At 35.9% G+C, this 23,544-nt stretch overlaps 1 non-coding gene across 1 annotated transcript; it reads right to left on the bottom strand.

The window, feature by feature from the left end:
* Positions 1–23,151: 23,151 nt before the first annotated feature.
* Positions 23,152–23,258, bottom strand: LOC148761186 (small nucleolar RNA R71). The gene has a single exon (XR_016028126.1). It is a non-coding gene; the product is annotated as a small nucleolar RNA R71 (small nucleolar RNA).
* Between the last annotated feature and the right edge of the window lie 286 nt (positions 23,259–23,544).

Here is a 23,544-nt window from a genome sequence, read left to right as displayed (position 1 = left end):
CATTTTCATTCTTTCTTAAATCGTTTCTTCATCTTGCATCAAATTTCCCATCATTGATCTTCAATTTGTTCCCAATTTAAAATCAAGTTTAGTAAGAGCCAAAAAGTGTTATTCATCCCCCTTCTATCACATTTATTTGGGACCAACACTCTATATAAGGTCCTATAATGATTATGTGTTTAATGTGATTTGAGCCTTATTAATGTTGTTTATCCTACCTTGACCCTATCCATACATTACAAGCCAAATAAAGTCCTAATGATCCATGACATAGTATTAGTCTACATCAATGGAGAGAGATATGAAAAGCAGACTTATGGTATTCTAGTACTAATTCAAATTTTGTATTGGCATAAACTTATCCGAATTATATGATGTTCTTTGTAAAAGATCACATAGACAAATGAAAATTCATTTGAGAATGAGCTTGCATTTGAATTGAATGATGGACTTGAATGGTACCCATGTTTTACCTCGAATTGAGATTTTTAGATAACTTTTGAGGAAATTTTGAGAGATCATTGATTTGGTACAACCTATCTCTAGCTAGATGTTTTCTTTATTTAAATTTTTTTCATCATCTACATGCTTTTGTTTTGTTTAGTTTTTCTTTCATGTTTTTGCTTGAGGACTAGCAAAATCTTGAGTTTTTAGGTGTGGTAGTTCTATTTCATAGAGTTATTTTGACATATTCTGAGTATTAAATTGGTTAAGTTCCTGAGATTTAGGTTCAAAACTATAAGTATTAAGTTGTTTTTCTAAATTTATGTTTAAAGCATGTTGAATCTTATGCTCTTGAAGGTGTGCAAAGAAAATGACTTCAAGTGATGAAGAAGAGTTTGCAAGGTTTATGCTCCTTCTATACATGTTTTAGTATTTTGAGAATAACTTGCATTCCAGAAGTCTAATTGACGTGATTCTTAAGCCAATGGAAAGGTAAGAGACAGCGTAAGGCAAGATGGAGCCTTTAGGCACCACGACCATGAAGAAAAAAGTACTACAACATCATGTTGAGAAGGGGAACCATAGTGCCACTCGAGAGCTAAATGTCATGGCTCCATGAAGCTAGTGTTGTGGCACCATGTGATGACAAGATGCCCCATGCATGGACCAAATTATAGGACACCTCGACATTAGGAAGCCAACATCGCAACACCACTCCGATATCTCGACATTCCTTTTTTCATGTCTACTCGGAATTAGGTCTTTTTAGAGGCTATAAAAAGGCGACATTCATAGCAACTAAAAGAGATGTTTTAAGTAGGTTTTCTTTGAAGAAAAGTGGCAACAAAACAACCAAGAAAGCAAGAAAGATTGTGCAAGATTGAAGATTGAAGATCTAACAAATCTTTAGTTTTTTGTTCTTCTCTTTTTACTCTTAGTTTTTCTTGAATTGTGATAATGGTTAAATTTCTTGGAATTATGTTTTTATTTTTTAACATGAACTAAATTTATTTATCTAGGATTGCAATTGAACTCAACATGTAGTTTGAATTCTTTATTTCTCTTTTGCTTATGATGAATGGAATATGAGTTGTTTTATTATCATCAAAAACTAATGGAGCCAACACAATTCATAATATGTATCATATCAAATTCATTTTGCATATTCAAGATTTATCAGCTAGGCTTAAAAGAAAGACAAAAAATTGTACGTTTGGTATTCAAGCAAAATTAGGTAGTCAAGATTTCTTTTAAGTGAAGCATATAATTGGAGAAGCCAAATTAAATCAATTTGATCAAAACAAGATAAAAGCAACCAATCAAAGTTCACAATTTGACAAGTAAATAACTTTTGCATAAAAATCACCTATTTTCATTTCATGTCTAAAGAGCATTCAATCTCCAAGTTTTTGTTTCTCCTTGACCTAGCATGCCTACAAAAATCATTCTCATTTAACTTTTAGTATCTAAATTCCTTTGGATCCTTCTTATTAGTCTAAACACACATGGTTGCTTCTTGGAACTCACACTTACTTATTATTATGAGTTAAGCATTTATTAAGTGCATGCATAGAACAGTAAAATGAAATAAATGGAATATAGTTTTCTTTCAACTTCATTTTGTTGCCCATTCAATCACTTTTCTTTTTGCAAATATCAAAAAAAATTTCAATCTTTCATTTTCTTTTCCTAAAAGATGAAGACTCTTTTCAGAAGATTCAAAGTCCATTTTTAGCCTTTTGTTTCCATTTTCTAAACTAATTATTGCATTCATTAAGAACTCATTTTCAACATTGAGGCCTGAAATCTTTTCTTCATGTTTTAAATTCATTTTCTCATACTCACAAGTTCATTCATCAAAAGCTTTTTCCAATTCCTCAAAAGAATATGTAACGAAATCATTAAGTGAAGATTTTACCTTCCATTCTTGATTTGATGATTGAATTTGGCTTGACTTCGCTTCTCTTTTCTCTTTGTCACTGTTAAGCACTCACTTTCATAATTATTTTCTTCCAACTCTTTTTCTCTACCATACAACTTTTCTAGTTTCTTCTATTTTCTTTAGCACTATGGCACAAAGAAACCTTGTTGCATTCTCTTTCTTGAAGTGCAAAAAAGAGCATGTGGATGGCTTTAGCATTGAGTTGTCATTTGAATTCTAATCACCTATTTCCTTGTTTAACTTGAAAGGACCATCTCTAATTATCCTCCAAGATTCATAGTCATTTGTTTGAACAAATAACTTCATTTCATTTTCCCAACAGGTGTAGTTTCACTATTGAAAAAAGAGGGTTCCATAATTGATCGCCCATGGCTAAAAGTTGTTGCAATGAAGTCTATGGCAGTAGGAGTAATGATACCAATTACTTCCACATTACCTTGTGATTTGTCCCTAAAGATCACATCTTCTTCATTTGCTTCCAAGCTCACAATTTACTTCATGTGACTAAAACATTCACTTTCAAAGTATTGTGAATTTTTTTTTCTTGTGTGCAATCTTCTTCATTGTTGAGTTCACCAAGAGTTATAAGGCAAAGATATGCAACTTCCTCATCCTCTTCACTTTGTGATTCATCTTTATCACTCCAAGTGGCTACCATTTCCTTTTTTTATATTCTTTAAGTATCTCTTCTTGACATTGGTGCATTTATATTTGGTGTGGTCAGCTTTCTTGCATTCATAGCAAATGATGTGGTCTTTGCTTGATTCTCCATTTTGTGGTTCTCTCCTTAAGTTTCCTCTTGATTTATCTCTCCTAAAAGGTCTTCTAACTCTACTACTTTGTTTGTTTCATAAAAGTCTTTTAAACCTTTTAGTTGACAAGGCTATCTCCTCATTGTTTTCTTCTTCATCATTTTCTATACTTTTTCCCTCATTCTCTAGGGTAGCTTTCAGAACAATACCTTTCTTTGTGACATTTTCTTTCTCTTTCAATGCTTTTTAACTTTCACTCTTATGTTTAAGTGACATCTCATACGTAAAAAGTGAGCTCACAAGCTCAATTAACTTAAGAGCATTTAAATTCTTAGCTTCCTTTATTGTTATCACTTTAGGTCTCCATTATTTGGGTAACTATATAGCAACTTCTTCACTAATTGTGCATTAGGGAAACATTTCTCAAGTGTTTTCAACCCAACAATGATATTTGTGAACCTATTGTACATTTGGGTGACAGGCTCTCTGTCACGACCCAAATTCCGGGTCATGACCGGCGCATGGGTCCAATGGACATAATCCACTAAATCCAAGCAAGCCTATTATTTATTTTACTTATGATTCTATTTATTATCACTAAGTCGTATTTCATGACTTTGAGTCAAAATAGTGATACACATTGCCAACTCGTACTGGCATTACTCTTTTAAAATTTTCAAATTCCTCTTAGAATTTCTATTTGAACTAGTTCAAGGCTCGATTTAACTTAATTGTACCACTCGATACAATACCGTCTTTTAATCGAGCTTGACAGGGTCTCACATTCTCCCCCACTAATAAAAATTCGGTCCCCGAATTTAAATTCAATGTAGAGTGGCTTACCTTTACATATCGAAGAGGTGTGGATGCTTTGTCCGCATCTCATCCTCAGCTTCCCACGTTACCTCCTCGCTAGTGTGATTCCGCCACAACACTTTCACTGAGGCTACATCCTTTGAACGGAGCTTTTTAACTTGCCTATCAAGGATAGCTACCGGTTGTTCCTCATAGGTTAGATCATCTTGCAACTGAATTGTTTCATACCGTATTACATGTGATGGATCTGGGTTGTACTTCCTAAGCATGGATACATGAAACACGGGATGAATATTAGAGAGGTCTGGTGGTAATGCCAAACGATAAGCCACCGCTCCAACCTTTTCTAAGATCTCGAATGGCCCTATATACCGAGGACTTAACTTCCCTTTCTTGCCAAACCTCATTATCCCTTTAGTTGGCGAAACTTTCAAAAATACATGATCTCCTACTTGGAACTCCAAGTCTCTCCGTCGGTTATCAGCATATGATTTCTGTCTACTTTGTGCTGTTAACATCCTTTGACGGATCATGTGTATTTTCTCGGTTGCATCCTGCACCAATTCAGGCCCCAAAAGTTTCCTTTCTCCCACCTCTAGCCATCCAATGGGTGACCTACATCTTCGTCCATATAAGGCCTCAAATGGTGCCATTTGGATGCTAGTTTGGAAACTGTTGTTGTAGGCAAATTCCACTAAGGGTAAATATTGTTCCCACCTGACACCAAGGTCTATCACACAAGCCCTCAACATATCCTCCAATGTCTGTATGGTCCGTTCAGATTGTCCATCAGTCTGAGGGTGGAAAGCTGTGCTGAAATCCAACTTAGTGCCCAATGCTTCTTGCAACTTTCCCCAAAACCTACTAGTAAACTGAGCTCCTCTGTCAGATACTATAGAAATGGGAATACCATGTAGTCGCACTATCTCATCCACATAAACTCGAGCATATTGGGCAGCCCCATAAGTAGTCTTAACCGGAAGAAAATGAGCTGACTTTGTTAACCGGTCCACTACTATCCAAATTGAATCATATCTCCCACTGGTTCGAGGCAAACCCGTTACAAAGTCCATAGCAATATGTTCCCACTTCCACTCGGGTACTGGTAATGGCTGTAGTAGCCCTGCAGGCTTTTGATGCTCGGCCTTAACCTGCTGACAAACTAGGCACTTGGAGACAAACTCAGCTACATCTCTCTTAAGTCCTTCCCACCAATACACCTCTTTCAAATCTTGATACATTTTTGTAGCCCCTGGATGTACCACATAAGCTGCCATGTGAGCTTCCTCTAATATTTCTCTCCTCAACCCGTCACCATCAGGCACATAAAGTCTGGTTCCATACCTCAACACTCCATCTGTGCCTTTAGTAAACATTTTTCCTTTCCTACCCTGAGGATCCTCTAAGGCCTTAATCACAAATTCATCTTTACTTTGTGCTTCTTTAATCCTGTCCATTAAAATAGGCCTCACTCTAAAGTGTGCTAACAAAGCATTTGTCTCCGCAACTTCCAAACGCACACCTATGTCTCCCAAACTATGGATCTCTCTAACCAAAGATCTCCTACCAATGGAAATATGTGCCAAGCTTCCCATTGATTTTCGACTCAAGGCATCCGCCACTACATTGGCCTTACCGGGATGATAAAGAATAGTACAATCATAATCCTTTAGCAACTCCATCCATCTACGTTGCCGTAAGTTAAGATCCCTCTGCTGAAATATATACTTCAGACTTTTGTGGTCCGTGTATATCTCGCAAGTCTCACCATACAAGTAATGTCTCCAAATCTTTAAGGCAAACACGATTGCTGCCATTTCCAAATCGTGTATGGGGTAATTCTGCTCATGCCTTTTAAGTTGCCTAGATGCATACGCAATCACCTTCCCATGTTGCATCAATACACATCCTAAACCAATCCCCGATGCATCACAAAACACCGTGTAACCCCCTGTGCCTTGCGGCAGGCTTAACACTGGAGCTGTGGTGAGACATGCCTTAAGCTTCTCAAAACTACTCTCACAAGCATCAGACCACTCAAATTTTGTATCTTTACGTGTCAGCTTAGTCAAAGGGGCAACTATTTTGGAGAAGTCTTTCACAAAGCGACGATAATAGCCAGCTAAACCCACAAAGCTTCTAATCTCCGTAACTGATGTTGGCCTTGGCCATTTTTCCACTGCTTCAATTTTCTTTGTATCAACTCGTATCCCCTCCTTAGATACCACATGCCCCAAGAATGCAACACTTTCGAGCCAAAACTCACACTTGGAGAACTTAGCATACAATCGATGTTCTCTCAAAATTTGGAGCACTATCTTAAGATGCTGCTCATGCTCCTCTCGACTCTTTGAATATATCAAAATATCATCAATAAACACCACTACAAACTTATCCAAATAAGGTTTGAACACTCGGTTCATCAAATCCATAAAGGCTGCAGGAGCATTCGTGAGCCCAAATGACATCACTAAGAACTCATAGTGCCCATATCTTGTTCGAAATGCGGTCTTGGGTATATCTTCGTTCCGGATTCTCAACTGATGGTACCCAGATCGCAGATCTATCTTAGAAAAACATTGTGCTCCTTGTAGTTGATCAAATAAATCATCTATCCTTGGGAGAGGATATTTATTCTTCACCGTCACTTTATTAAGCTGTCGATAATCAATGCACAGCCTAAGTGACCCATCTTTCTTCTTCACAAATAACACTGGTGCTCCCCATGGGGATACACTAGGTCGTATGAAACCTTTATCCAACAAATCCTCCAACTGATCCTTAAGCTCTTTAAGCTCTGCAGGTGCCATTCTATATGGGGGTATGGATATAGGTCTAGTGTCGGGAATCAAATCTATGCAAAACTCAACCTCCCGTTCAGGAGGCAAACCTGGTAGCTCTTCAGGAAATACATCCACGAACTCCTTCACCACCGACACTTGAGTTACATCTCCAATCTTTGCCTGACTATCCTTTACAACAGCCAAGTAACCTATACAACCCTGTCATAATAATCTTCTGGCAGATATGACCGATATCAAATTGGTTGGAGCATTACTCCTATCCCCTTGAATACTAAATGATGGTTCACCGGGGAAATCAAATCTAACCAATTTATGATAGCAGTCCACACTAGCATGACAGAGTGATAACCAATTCATCCCCAAGATTACATCAAAGTCTAAGGTGTCTAGCACCACTAGATTCACCGAAGTGTCTTTATCCTTGACTCGCACTACACAAGACTCATATTCCCACTCGGCCACAAATATCTCCTTTAAAGGAGTAGACACCACTAATTGTTCCTCTCTCCTAACACGACCTTTACCCAACCGAGATGCAAAACATGGAGAGATAAAAGAATGGGTAGCACCAGGATCAAATAGTACTCGAGCATTCATATTACAAACGGAGAGAATACCTGAGACCACGGCATTGGATGTTTGAGCCTCCTGCTGTGTTAAAGCAAACACCCTCGCTTGGCCTCTACCAATAGAACTTTGATGTCCGGACCCAGATGGTCTGCCTTGAGAGGAAGTACCCGCACCTCTACCTCTCGATCCACTAACCTCCCGGCCAGATGAGACAGCAACTGACGGAGCAGATGAAGCTGGCTGAGTGGAACCACGAGCAGAATCTGGTGATTGATGTGCCATCGGACAATCCCTCCTAATATGCCCAGGTTGACCGCACCCGTAACAAGTTTTTGTAGTAAGGAAGCACCGTCCACTATGTCGTCTCCCACAAGTATCACAAGAGCGAATGACTTGACTACTCTGTCTAGAATCTTGCTGCCTCCTAGAATTGAAGGTTCTCTGTCCCACCCTAATATTAGCACCAGGTGCGTCACTCCCCTGCTGCGGTAACCGTGAGTCCCTCTGTGGACCCTGACGGCTAGAAGATGAACCACCACTGCTGAAATCTCTACGGCCCTGATAACCCTCTGTCTTGCCCCTTTTTGCTCTATCTCTCGCAGCCCTACTCTCATTGGTCCTCATCTCGATGCGTTGAGCACGATCCACTGCTGCAGAATAGGTAGTGAAATCTCGGGATGCCACAGCCCTAAATAATGGCTCCACTAACCCATCCACAAATCTCTGAATCTTCATCTCCTCAGTAGAAACGAGATAGGGCGCATAACGAGCTAGCTGCGTGAACTTGATGTCATACTCAGACACCGTCATGCTTGAAGTCTGTACCAAAGTCTCAAACTCTCTAGCTCTAGCATTACGCACACTGAGTGGTAAGAATCGATCTAAGAAGGCTACACTGAACTCACTCCAAGCCAACGGTGTTGCATTAGTCGGTCTGCCTCTACATAAAGAGCTATACCATTCCTGCGCCACATCCTCTAATTGGAAGGCGGCTAGCTCAACTGACCGAACACTAGAACATCCCAAGGCTTTACAAATTTTCTCCATCTTATCCAAGAAAACCTGGGGTTTCTCCGATGCATCAGACCCTGAAAATGTTGGAGGCTTAAGCTTGAGAAAGTCAGGAAGAGAAATATCTAGATGTCCCCTCTCCTCCTCATGATGTTGGTGATCGGCCTGTCCTTGGGAGCTAGGGGATTCTTGTACTGTAGGTCTCCCCTCTACTACCCTTTGTATATCTTCCATGCGGGTCGCCATCATCTCTACAACCCGGTTAACTCCCTGTAGGCCTGCCGCCAAATCCTCAATAGTAATACCCCTAGCTGGGTGTCTATCTACATCACCTGAGGACTGTCCCTCTTCTTGCCTACTCACAGGCGTATCCAACCCCACCGGCCTAGTGACCCTGCCACGTCTACCTCGGCCTCTCTGGGTGGATGCCCGTGGTCTATCTGCCATCTCAATGGGAACATCTTGCTCCCCTGCCCGTCTTGAGGCGGCTCGTGTCTTAGGCGGCATTCTTACCTAGACAAAAGCAAACGCCTGTTATTAAACACATATTATAATCATACTTAAAGCAACAGGTGGTTTCTAAGATAGGGAATCTATGCGGTCATTTGGTTGTAAAATGTGCCGCGGTTCACACTTTACAACTGAAGTTCCCACATAAAGACCCGACTCTCCGCTGGACTAACAAAAAGGAAGTTCTAGGACCTAGACAAACCTAGGGCTCTGATACCAATACTGTCACGACCCAAATTCCGGGTCATGACCGGCGCATGGGTCCAATGGACATAATCCACTAAATCCAAGCAAGCCTATTATTTATTTTACTTATGATTCTATTTATTATCACTAAGTCGTATTTCATGACTTTGAGTCAAAATAGTGATACACATTGCCAACTCGTACTGGCATTACTCTTTTAAAATTTACATTTAAGTTCATCTATACATAACAAAATAATACTCGACCTCCAGCGGAGTGACTCGGATGGATATACAGCTACCGAATGCCGAGACACCTACCAGAAGATGTACACAGATCTACAAGGACACCTCGTCCTAATTATCGGCTACCTCGTGATCTGAAAACATGAATTTGAAAATGGTGAGTATAAACCCAGTGAGTGAACAAGGAAGGGAACAAGCAACAATTAGGAAAAATTTAAAATCATGATGCACTTGTTTCAAACAATGCAATTTAGTTCATTCCTATTTAAAACCCCTCCAAACCCCAGAGTTTTTCGCTACAGCGAGCATGAATTTCGATGCAGTGAAAACAAAGCAACAAGAGAAACATTTTTCCTCACTCAACAATAGCCATCCTGCTAAACTAATAAAATCAACCTAACATTCATGAAAATTCTCAAAGTATAATGTGTCAAATTTTACGTACATTACAACCATAAATCATTGTCCATCAATTTGCTATATCACACACATTTACATATGTATATATATATATACGTATATACCCATCATCATCATCTCATCAACCCATCATCATCATCACCAGCTCATCATCATCATCATCACCAGCTCATGCGCACTCCCTACTCGCACATGGCTGGGTCATCACCGGATTATGCGCACTCCCTACTCGCACATAACCGGGTCATCCTCGGCTTATGCACACTCCCTACTCGCACATAGCCGAGTCAACATAATTACACAACATTATATTCAAGCATATATGTATATCAACATAATGCAGCCACATAGAAATCCATAATAACCACATTTCATAACATAAACCTTTTCTTAAAAGCTTGTTCCCAAGGCATTCATTTTCATGAAAAATTTCATAAAATCATTCAAACACTTTGTTCAAAATAGTCATATTCCCAAAACAATTTTGATAGGCAGTCCACTCACAGGTGTTGAAAATTCGGATTCTGGGTGAACTCTGACTAATAGTCCTCAGGCGTAATTCCTTTGCCTTTTCCGGACGTCTCACCACCTTGACAAATAACAAAGTCGAGGAATTTACTATATTGTCCCTAAATTGATATAAATTAATTTAAACTACTAATGCTTGATATGTAATGCAAAAATATGTCTGATTACCGCTTAATCACGGTATCGATTAAATTTGACCGATCACCCGATTAATCGGCGATTGTGTCCAAATCACCTCCAAATTAATTCATTTCTCCTCTAATACCTTAATTTACCACATACATTTAAATAAAGCCAAATTCAGCATTAGAACCCTCACAATTCCTTATAGAAAAAAATTTGGTCATTTGGTGTACTAGCATCGAATCTTTTTCTACATAACCGTTTCACCTTACTTCATCATTTTCCATGCCATTTTCCTTGAAATAAAAACAATACCCCATTGATATTCAGCCCTCATGGTTCAGCCAACAAGGAACCCTAGAGAAATTGAATATTTCTTTTGTGTTTTTGTTCATAACCATGCTTAACTATCCCTAAACACTAACATAGTCTAAAATCAAATTATTCCAACAACAATTCCTCTTCCATACCCATTTTTCAGAATTGAATTCATCATGATAACTCAATATTCAACCATGGAAATCAAGAACAAAAGCATGGGTAAGCTAGGTATCAAGGAGAATTAAAGAAATTTTAACTTACCTAGCTTGTTTCCTTGATTTCTTCACTTTTTCTTTGAATTTCCACCTAGGTTTTCTTGTTTTTCCTTTTGTTCTTCCTTTTTTCTGGTTGCTGGATGTCTAGGCCGAATATGGTGAGGGAATTGGGGATTTAATGGGCTGATTTCTATAGAAAATAATAAAATAATCAAGCATGCCATGTGTCACATGCTTATTGGCCAAATTTTTAACTTTTTGACTTTTTCTTCTTAATTTTCCACCACAAATATTCTGGTATTTATCCAATCCTACCACAATTAAAATCCCTTGGTCTTGACAAGTGCTGGGCCGAAAATTTTACTGATTTGCCCCCGAGACAAAAAAATTACGATTTTGCCCTTATACTCTGAAATGTACCGGAATCTCATTATTTCTACTTTTCAACCTAAAATAACACTAATATTGATCAATATTAACTAAATGGGGCAAAAATTGTTTCAAAAAAATTTTCGTTTAGTCCACTAATGGCAAAATTACCATTTTGCCCTTGTGCTCTATAAATACCGAGAATCAAAATTTTTCACTACTAAACATCATTTTATACTCCAATAATCATAATTATATTTCATATAATTATTCTTGGTCAAATGTGATCAAATCTTGGCTAAAAATCTCCATTTTATCATCAAATGGTAAAATGACCGTTTTGTCCCTAATCGGTCAATTTTCTGATGGACTCCAAACTGGACCTTGAACTCCAAATCACTATTCTAAACCATTCTGTTGGTTTTAAAATTTTCAAATTCCTCTTAGAATTTCTATTTGAACTAGTTCAAGGCTCGATTTAACTTAATTGTACCACTCGATACAATACCGTCTTTTAATCGAGCTTGACAGGGTCTCACACTCTCCCTTTTTTATCCTAAAGAGTTCATAGTCTAAAGTGGGCAAACCTATCTTTGACTCTTTTACTTGCTTTGTATCTTCATGTAAAGTCTCGAAGGTATCCTATACCTCTTTAGCATTTTCACACATTGATACTTTATTGAACTCTTCGAGTCTTAAGGCATAATTTAGGGTATTAATAGCTTTAGCATTGAGTTGCACAAGCTTTTTATCTTTGTCATCCCATTCCTTCCTAAACGTAACATATATTCTCTCATCTATGGTTTTGGTTGGGATATGGGGACCCTCTAAAATAATATTCCATGCATCTATATCATGTGCTTGGATGAACATTTTCATCCTCTTTTTCCAATAAGGATAATTATCGCCATTAAATAAAGGATTTCTTCCCATAGATTATCCTTCTTCATGGGGAGTAGCAGTAGGTTGCATTACCATGACTTTTGAGATTCAAATGGATCTTTACTTAAGGTGTTTAAACCTGAAAATTGAGTCCAAAGCTTTAATACCAATTGTTAATAAGTTAGCTCAAAAGATAAACTTTAAGAGGGGGTGAATTGAGTATTTAAAAATTCTTTGGACATGCCTTTGAGGATTAAGGCACTCTTGAAAATCAAAGGATAAGAAGTTGTAAAAATCTTTTGTGAATGATTCAAAACTCATTTAAAAAGTTAATGAAAATGAAGAGGAATTTTAGCAAATGAGTAGAAGACACAAGATTTATAGACGTTTTCCCTTGATGCCTATGTCTTTTCCCTTGGCTCACCAAGGAGTTTGAAATCCATTATAAAACTACTTTGTCAAAAGCTTAAGCATAACCTTTACAACAAAATGCCTTTTATGGATCAAGGACAACCACTTTACCTTTAACTCAGGCTATGGTATAACCTCTCAACACTACTTTTTTAATCGGTTAAGGTATAACCACTTACAACACTCTACCTTTCTAAGGTATGGTATAACCTTTATACGGGATTACAAGTTGATGAACTTTAAGCTTAAAAATGCCTCTAAAAAGGCTAAATAAATCATTAAATACAAAGAGAGGATGAATGCTTAACAAAAAACTGAAAAAACTTAAAGCTTAAGTAAGCAAAGGTGATGACCACTTGATTTGAAAAGTGAGGTTGAAGGAAATTTGTCAAACCCTGTTCTATAAAATAATTACGACATCATTTACATGCTCAATAGAATGGTTACATATTTAGGAAGTTTGAGAAATCGTTAAAAGACGATATTGCCCCTAATGGTACCATTAAGTCGATTAAGCCTCGAACTAGTTCAAATAAGAATTTTAAGGTGAAATTAAGAGTTTCACAGTTCATGGATGACTCAAAATGGTAATTCAGAGTTTGAGGATCAATTTGGAGTCAAACCGAAATTTTCACTATATAGGGGCAAAATGGTCATTTGCCACTTGGAGACAAAATGAAAATTTTTAGAAAAGATTTTTTTGGTCCATTTGACTTATTGGAGTATGATTTGAGTATTCGAGTATGATTTGAAGTTTAGAAGTGAAAAATTTTAATTCCGGTATAATTTGGAGTATAAGTGTGAAATGGTAATTTTGCCACCCCGGGGGTAAATCGGTAAATTTTCACCTAGACACTTGTCAAGATCAAGGGATTTTATTCGTCATGGAAATGGATAAACATGAGAAATGTGTGGTGGAGAATTAAAGAATTAAAAGTCAAATATTTAAAATTTGAGCCAATAAGGAAATGCCATGTGTCATGTTTTTATTATTTTATTATCTCTTTATAAAAAGGTAAAAAAATCAGCCTATTTCTCCCATAATGATCAGCCAAACCAGAAGAGAAGAGAAACCGAGGAAAAACAAACTCTAGGTGGGACAAATCAAAGAGAAAGTGTTGGAATTCAAGGATTTGATCAAGCAAAGGTAAAATTTCTTTGATTTTGCTAGTGATTTACCTTACCCATGCATTTTCCCTTAATTTCCATGGTTAAATTACATGTTTTCATGATGAATTCATGGCTGGTCAAAATGGGTATGGAGAGAGAATGATCTTGGATTGGTTTGATTTTTAGGTATGTTAGTGTTTTTAGGTGATTAATGATGTGTAGCATGAAAACAAGTGAAGAAAACCACCAAAGGTTTGGTGCCCATCAATAGCCGAATTCTCTAAGTGAATAAAGAGGAAGAATGAGATGTTATTCTAGGTGATTTTATTAAGAAATAATAGTTTTTGGTGTAGGAATTAATGAATTATTCAGAGAAAATTAAGTAGGAAAAATCACAGAGTTAGTGTACCATTGTTGGCCGAAAGTTCCAAGAAGAAAAATGAAGATAAATTTTGCCTAATTGTGTGTTAATTAGTTGTGCTTGGTGAATTCAGGGATTGGAAAAGAAATGGAGCAAGTTGGAGTGAAATTGGACGCATTGGCCAATTTATTGGATGAAAAATCGACTTAGGCCTATACCAGGTCTAGATGGCCACCCGTGCATTTTTCATTTCATATCATGCATATATATCGAGCCTGAAATAGCTTATGACTGTTAGACACAATTTAATTGAAATATGTGCCATGGATTATGGCTAGGTGGTGAGCCATTGGATACGGGTAAAGGACTGTACCCGCGGACTAAAAATAGGAGTATATCGACTCCTATAACAGTGAGTAAACTTACTATCGTCTTAATTATCTAGAGTAGATTTATTTAATTGTGTGATTTTATGAAAAAATGGTTTAATTGGAAAATTATTGTGTTTTATGGGAAAATGAGATTTTATAAAATTTTTGCAAATTTAATAATGATTTCAAAAATAGAGTAATTGGAGACCTATACTATGATTGTGTTGTTTATCTATGATTTTACATTAAATGGCTTATGATAAATGTGGGTATGACTGGTTATTTTTATGATTTAAAGAATATGTGAACTGCTTTGATTTGCCTTGAATGTGTTAAGTGAGCCATGTCATACTATTGTGATTTTATTGGTTGGTGGATTATAAAGTGGGCACTGCAGTGACGGGGGTTCCGTGGGCTAGCCTAATTAGTGGGGCACGGTTCCCAATTATTGAGCTTACCTCGATTGGAGAGGCGTGTAGGATAACTCTCGAGGTAGGATTTGAGTGCACCTCACGTTCGGGCCACCACGTGAGAGTGAGACTCAGCCAACGCCAAGGAACGACTGTGTTGTCAGAGGTGAAATGTGTTTGTGTGTGTGACAATAAACAGCCTTGGCGGTCTCGGTAAGATGCCTCCACGGGGTATCCCCGAGAATGGATTTTTGGCAATGGCCAAGTTTTTGAAAAGTGCATAAGCCATGTTGAGTAATTGAATGAAATTCAATTATTTATATGGGTTGGGATGAATTATTTTAATTGTCTTCTATTACTCGGCTTTAGATTATTTTGATGATGTCTGTCTACTCACTAGGATTATGTAATCATAATCTCACCCCTCTTCCTATCCATTTTTCAGTCTTAGAACAATTTGTTGATAGTTGATTAAGACGAGAATTAATCTCGGAGTTGCATCCTAGAAAGTAAGGGTTCATAGCCCTACATCTTCTTAGTCAGTTGAGGGCCCACGTGTCACTGTAAAAGTAATTTTATTCTTCAGTTATTTGATTTAAAGTATGTATGAATATTTAGCTTTTACACCATGTTTTTGGCGAGTTTCGGTATTTTCGAAGAAAAATGACGAAAATGCCCCTATGAGCCAGAAAGTAATATTTTATTATTTTGATTTGGAAATGATTGATGATTTTTTTGAAATGTGAGATTTAATAACTGTCGCTCACTGGGGAGATGCGGAAGCTAATGCTAAGCCTTGCGGGGTTTCGATCGGCATTCGGGGTAATGAATGCCTATCGGGAAGTCGCGACGATTGTCACAGGCTCGATGGGAGTTTCGGGTCGTGACAAAATTTCTCTTGAATCTTCCACTCTTGCTTAAAATATCTTCTCTAGGTGTTCTCTTTCTTCAAAAACGTGTTTCAGCTCTTTATTTATATGTGGGAGCCTTGTCATAGCTGTTTAGAGACATAATAAAAAATCTGGCTGTTAATTTTATCTTTTGTTCTTTTATGGCTTGTATGATATGAAATATCGATACCATTGATATCGGTCTCAATACTTTAATTTCCAATCTCAATTGAGGTCTTGATACTTTAATTGCATGTCTCGATATTTGTTCTTCATTTGAAATTTCCAAACTGAGCCATGTCTTGATACTTTTGTGGCTTGGTCTTGATATGTAGCAACTTACCTTCTAGAAAATCATGTTTGAAGATAATGTTTCGATACTTGCAAAGTGGTCTCAATACTTGAACACTTACTCTTTGGAATTTTAAGTCTTGAAGATAAGGTGTCTGTACTTCTTTAATGAGTCTCGATATTTTGGTATTACCTTTCTAGAGATTGAAGCTTGAAGGTGAGGTCTCAAAACATTGGAGCTTGTGTCTCAATACTTTTAGACTTGCTCCTTGGAATTTGACACTTTTGAACACTATCTCGATACTTTAAGCTCAGGTTTGGCTGGTCCAACACTTGTCTTCTAGAATTTGGTCTTTCAATAGATGAAGTCTTGATACCCACCAGAGATGTCTCGTTACACCTTGTTCTTTAGGCTATTTTTGGAGGCATACTAAGCTTGAGGTCTCGATACTTATTTGTGAAGTCTCGATACCTTAAGTTAGTTCAAACCTTTTTCAACACATTTTAAGCTTCAAATACTTAGCCAATTTTTTAAACAAAAGTTTAGGGGTTTTGTAAAGTCTTAATGTACTTATATAATCACATTTTGGTCATTAGTTTTTGTCATAGTAAAACAAGGATCCAATGTAAAGCTAACATTATCCTTGATGATAATATGTGTAGTTATTGACTATGGCAACCTTACCCTTGAGCATAAAGTGGACGGGTATTAGTTATAGAAATCTACCCATAATGATAATGTAGATGGGTATTGATTATGGAAATCTACCCTAACTATCATAATAAAAGTATATTCGATGATGAGCGGGCTAAATGTCAAGGATGTAATCACAGGCATTGTAAGAATTGCGTGTCACATGATGATGTTATGAATTAATGTGAAATGATCTCACATTTTTTAGGACTATTGATTATAGTGGAGCTAGTCAAGTTAGAAACTTGTAGTTAGCGATTGTAGAGGTTAAAGATTGTGCACAATATAGTTGCCTGTCACACCCCATTTTGTGATGGGATATGAGTAGTGCATGGACCCAAACAAGTATAGCCCATTAGGCCCAAACAAGCTTCTTTCATCCATACATTCATGCATAGCTTGGCCTGTTAACCGTAAAATCATACAAAGGCATACAAGATCATACACATGCATGCATCCATAGGCAACATTACACCGTTATGGAACTTTTCAACATAAACAGTGTAAGTGCATTCATCTCATATATCATTAGAGTGCCATAATCTCATGCACAGTATTATATAAATATTTATCAACATCCTCGAGTGTCCATGTACACTCTCAAGTCATCTTTCCACATTTATCCATAACATTGTCTACATCATTATAAACATGCTCATAATCCATACACATAACATAAAGAAAAGATCAACTCGTTAGCAGAACATGACTGACCTTATAGGCATCAACTAGCTGCCAGACACCTACCAAAGGAAGGAGACCAAAAACTTGTATTCGCAACTTAGGTAGTAAACTAATCACTAATCTATAAAACAAAAATGGGGAAAATAACGTGTCAATCACAAAAACTCCGTGAGTAGATACGGGGAAAGGAACAAGCCAAAATAGAAGAGTTTTTCATAATCATGCACTTGTAATCTCATGCCATTCATAAACATCTCAACATTTCCATATAGTTTCAAGGAACATGATATTTAAACACGTTTTAAATAACATTACTTGGAAAACAAGTGTATAAAACTCTTGGAAAATCATTTCCTTGAAACTCACATAAAAACTCATGTTTTTCAAGCATCTATCGATAGATAAAGGGAATCTATCAATAAATGGAACATAGAATGCTTCTTGTAGCATTCTACTTTCTATTTATCGATAAATGGCTCTTGAGTATTGATAGATTAGTCTTGTAACACACTTTTCTAAGTAAAATCATGCACATAATCATTCCATACGTCTTTTTATCTCGTAGGACTATTCCTTAGGCTATGATTTTATCAAACAAAGCCAACATCACCATAATCCAATGTGAACAATTGTTGGGATGAGCTCTGCAGCCAATAGAGATTAGTTAAGGCTTGATTCCAATCATGCAACAATATCATTCATGTAGAATGATTAGAAGTTTTCCTTTTTCAATAAGATGTTAATTATAATGGATTATAAGTCTAATTAGATGAAGTCCACGAGATTAATATGCCTGGCAAGGGAACTGTAATGGGTTGTGGTTATGAGATCCTTATGCATCAAAGCATAATCTCTGAATATTCCTAGTCAATGTATCATTAAGACTAGACATTAATGATGCCTAGAGACTAGTACATTTTATATTTCTTACTTGGGAAATAAGTGACCAATCTCATAGGTTGAACTGTAGGTGCTTACCTAAGAAATCAAATTCACTAAACATGACCTGCCATGAGAAGTGTATTTGGTATTTCACTCAAGTGTCAATGCAATACTTTTCATGTGTCAGTTGAGTAAATACTCTTTAGATTTGAGGCACCAGGTTGTCTTATGTGTGGAGTGCTATGTTGTGATTTCATCCCTACGAGTGCCTAACCAAGGATCCTAAAATAGGATGTTTTTGGGTATAGTATAAAGCATGTGAAGGTAAATGAGTGGTCAAGAAAGGAATCATCTCCCCAAGTGAAATAGGGGACATATCTTAACAGTTCTTGGTTGATATTAGTTTGTTGAAGTCCTTGGCCGAGGCAACTTAGAGATTATTAAAAAGAGTTTCGTAAGTCTCTATAAAACTAATTATTTAACTTCAAGAACGAATATGGAGATCAATAAAAGCAGACACTATACCACACTCTTATCATCTCTTGGATATATGATAAAGGAATGAATTACACTAATAGACTGCAGACTAAAAGGTAGTCAAAGAACCTTTTGACTTTCCTAATAATTGAGTGGCCATGATACATTGCTAGATGCCAATTTTGATCTTTGGAATTGAATTAATTAATTTAATAAAAATTATAATTCAATTCCATTGCCAACATATTAGAAACTTAATGTATCACACACAATAAGTTGCATTATGATTTAAATTGGGAGTGTGATGATATAAGTTGGATTTAAATCATACACTAGGTTTTTAACTTTTAAAGACTTAATTAAAACAATTTAATTAAGTATAAGGCCAATAGTATAATTATTTATAATGTCAAAGCCTTAATTGCTAACAAATAAAGTAAATTTAATTTAATTTTAATTTAGAATGACTTAATCAAAAAGGTTTAATTAAATGTTGGGCCAATATTATAAGGGGTTATAATATTGAGGCCTTTTTTTTCAATTTAAGAAGTTAATTAACCTAGATATAAATATCACTTTTCAGCTACTACTCATAATACAAGTGGAACACACAAGTTAGGTTTTTGAGTAGTCAGAAAACTAACAAGAAAGCCTAGCCACACACTTTTTCGAATGACTTGAAAAATAGTTTTCCAACTTTGTGATTTAGCTAGGAGTAGTGTGATTGTGTGGAAAGGACAAGTTGTTATCCACCTTATTAGCACAAAGGCATAGTTGAGAAAGCTCCCTCCTTGTACAGTTTCAAGTGTAACCATGTGTGCAACCATCGAAGGCCCAACATTTGAATGGCTTAGGTTCTTTGCTCCCTTTATGGTGTTCATCTATTGGACAAGAAAGAAGTACCATCATGATAGTCACATCACTTGGTAAAAGGTAATGTTATTTTTCTGATTTCTTCTCTTCTAGTTTTGTTTGTATCAAAACCACCAAGGTGATTTATGGGTGGTAGCATGGCATGGTACGTTTAAATTTTTATTTTTTGTTGCACATGATAATTGTTATCTCTAAGTTTAATGTCATTCTAGCAGTGGTATCAAAGCGTCCCTTGGCTTGTTTTAATACAAATAATGTCTCATTTTTGTTGATTCAATGTTTATATTTGATATGAGGTCCATGGGTTTAAGTTGGTAAGGATTTAAAATTTTTAAAATATGTTTTAGAGTTGTTTTAATTTTCTAGATGGATTTAATTAGTGAATTTTAAATCTTAATTTTGGATATACTAGTTTGAGTTTTAGTGTCTTGATATGGCTAGATTAAGAAGCGCATAAGATGTACAAATTATTATCGTAAAATCATATTCAAGTTCATGATGTTTTTGTGCAATTTAAGGGGCAGAATTCGATTTTGTCTAGTAGTTGTTGTTGTTCAGTTTTTAGTATTAAAAAGGCATCTAATGGCCTTGAAAATTTTTGAAAAAATCATGGAAACAATGTATTTTGGAATAGTTCCAAGAGGGATTGTCGGCCAAAGGTGAATAGGTCAGTAGTTGTTTTAGGTCACGATTTTGACAAATTCTGGCAACTTAATATGAGCCTAAATTTGTGCAATTAGTTTCACTTATTTGTTGAAATTTTAAGTTTTGAAAGACTTCAAATATTGCCAAAAGTTGAAGTTCAAAAATCAAGGGATTTGACCTTTCAGATTTTGGCATTGTTAATGCCACCTAAGCAACTGAAAACGTGACAATGTCCAGCAAACATATGTACCAATTTTTGAATTTTTTGGGCAGCTTATCTATGTCCACAAATTATGAAAAATTAATATTGAAAGGCTCCATATGTTAGCTGACCATGACAAAAAAATTGGGAATTAAATTCCCTAATTTAGAATTGCTTTAAGGCATAAAACTATAACTGCACCATTGCAACCACCAACAGCAAAGAGTCACGATTTTAGGGTGATTTGTCTAATCAATTTGCCTCCAAAAATCATACAAATTTGATATGAAATACTTCCATATGTTGGTTAACCAGAAAAAAATTTTGAAATTAAAATTCCTAAATTTAAGGCCCCATAAAAATAAAAAATTGTGACTGATAACTCTAATATATAGTATTATTTTGACACATTTTAGGGCTTTAAATAGCTAGACCTTTGAGATTTTAGGTTCAGATTTTAGCATTTTAAGTGTTTTTCTAGTTTAAGTTTGATTATATATTGAGTAGCTAATTTAAATTATTTTAGTTTAATTTTATGTTATTTTGTTTTAAATTATTAAAGAGTAATTATTGTTGATTTCTGTTATTGCTTTTGTAGAAAATTTGATGAAAAAGGCTTATTTGATGAAAATCTATGTAGGTATGGTGATGGCTTCATTTGTCTATGTTTCAGTATTTTGACCATATCTCTCTATACAAAACTCCAAATGAGATGATTCTTAGACCACAGAATGTGGAGAGGAAAGGCTACAATTTTTTATATTTACTACTTCACCCAGTTCAAATCATATTGAACTGAAAATTACATTAAAAGATGCTCGATTGTTGTAGTTCTGCACAAGGTAGCAGGTAGAAAGAGGTCATGACCTTAAGTTACTCAAGGTTGAAGCACCGAGGAAGCCAAGGCCACAGTGTTAAGGAGAACAAGGCTGTAGCGTTGGTGAAAGGAAGTGCACCATACATATTTCTGAGGCTAGAGTGCCGCGGTGCCAAGAAATCATGGCTGTTACACTACTTTAGCAAAAGTGCAATGCCGCGATGCCAAGAAAATCATGGCAGTGGTGTTGGACGATTTTCCAAAATTAAAAATTTGACAGGATTTTGAAAATTAGGTTACTTAAAGCTTATTTAAAGGACCTTTTTCAGAGGTTTTAAGATGGAAGCAACAAACAACTACTCTAGAGAATAGTAGCCAAGAACAAAGCAGTTAAACAAGAGAATTTGAGAGAGAATTGAGATTGCAAAGCTTCAATAATTAGTTTTTTTCTCTAGTTTTGTGTTTTTCTTATTTTCTTTTACTTGGATTCATGGTAAATTTCTTGGCATATTATTTTTATTAGATATTATGAGCTAAACTATTTATCTAGGATTGTGGTGGATTTCCACATATAGTCTAAATATTAGTTTCTCTTTTATTTATTATGAATAGGAATAATTTTGCTTATTCAAATTTGTTCGTAATGCTTTTAATTGTCTGGCCCACAGTTAACTAATTTATGAATCTAATTGAGACTCAACAGAGAGATTTTAGATTGGACTAAGATTTGAAAAGTACATGTTCACGTCACTTAACTGATCTGATTCGCCATTCGGATAGATATATGATAATTGCCATACATAGCCAAATTAGAACACTAACTTAATGAACTTTATTTAATTGATTACTATAGACATATAATGACCCAATTAAGTTAGGTATTTGCGCAAGCATCTCGACGGAAAATTTTACATAGATTTGGATTCTAGGCTAGTAAAACTACCCATGAATGAAAATAATAAGAGAAGTTGGTATTAGAGGAAGTGTTGAATGAACACATAATCCTAGATCTTTAATTTATTACCTTCCTCAAGCATATTTAATTTCTGTTGACTAATTTAGTGTTTATTTTAATTTCATTTTAATTAGTTTTTTTTTTAATTTTTAGATTACTTAAATAAGATTAATTGTTAAAAAATTTTAGTATTTAGTGTAAAATTAGAAACAAATCCTTATGGGAATGATACTTTACTTCGACTATATTACTTGTTTGCAATAACGTGCACTTGTGTGAAAATTTGATTACAAGTTTTTGGTGCCGTTGCTGGGGGTTTTGTTTTCTTTATTATTAGCTAATATTAATTTTCCTTAAATTAGTCTTAATTTAAGTTTTATTTCTTTGTTTTGTAGGTGTGCTCGGTCTTCGTATGAGAAAAGAAAAAAGCTTGGAGATTATACCTTGCAATCCAGAAATTGAGAGGACATTCCACAAACTTCGATGAGAAAGTCAACAAGGTTTTGCTCCAATAAATACAATGGCTGATTAATAGGGCAAACATCAAATCAAAGAGCATGTAATAGTTGAAAATTGATGCTTAAGGGATTATGCTGTCGCATTGGTGCAAGGGATTCCATCAAGCATTCAAAGGTCGGTTACTCAAGACAATAATTTCTAGATCAAGTCGGCTATCATCACCATGATTCAAACTTCAGTCTAGTTTAGGGGTCAACCAAATGATGATCTAAATGGACATATATTAAATGTTTTGAATATTTTTGATACGTTTAAACATAATGGTGTCCTAACTGATGTAATTTGTTTGAGGCTTTTTCCTTTTTCATTAAGGGATAAAGGTAAAGCATGGCTGAATGCACTCCCCACAGGCTCAATAATAACATGGGATAATCTTGCTCTAAAGTTCCTTGCCAAGTTCTTTCCTTCGGCTAAGACAATGAAAATGAGGAATGATATTACACCATTCATGTAGCAAGATTCTAAATCATTGTACGAGGCTTGGGAAAGATACAAATAGTTACTTCGACGTTGTCCTCATCATGGTCTTCCAAAGTGGCTTCAGATGCTAACTTTCTACAATGGTTTGAATGGGCATGTTCAAAACACCATTGATGTTGCAGCGGGGGAGCTTTAATGGCTAAATCGATTAATAAGGCATACAATTTGTTGGAATAGATGGCTGCAAATAATTACCAGTGGCCAGTAAAGAGATCAATGCATAAGAGAGTAGCTGGAATTCATGATGTAGATGCTTTTTGATATTATCTGCACAGGTAGCAACTCCAACTAAAACTCTTGAATCTTTTGGTACTAACTCCATCCAAAGTCCTTT

This window comes from Theobroma cacao, chromosome 8 (genome assembly GCF_053813885.1).
Source record: "Theobroma cacao isolate CCN51 chromosome 8, ASM5381388v1, whole genome shotgun sequence".
NCBI classification, from domain to species: domain Eukaryota; kingdom Viridiplantae; phylum Streptophyta; class Magnoliopsida; order Malvales; family Malvaceae; genus Theobroma; species Theobroma cacao.
The sequence above is the reverse complement of the archived record's forward strand: the minus strand, read 5'-3'. Positions and strand labels throughout refer to the sequence as shown.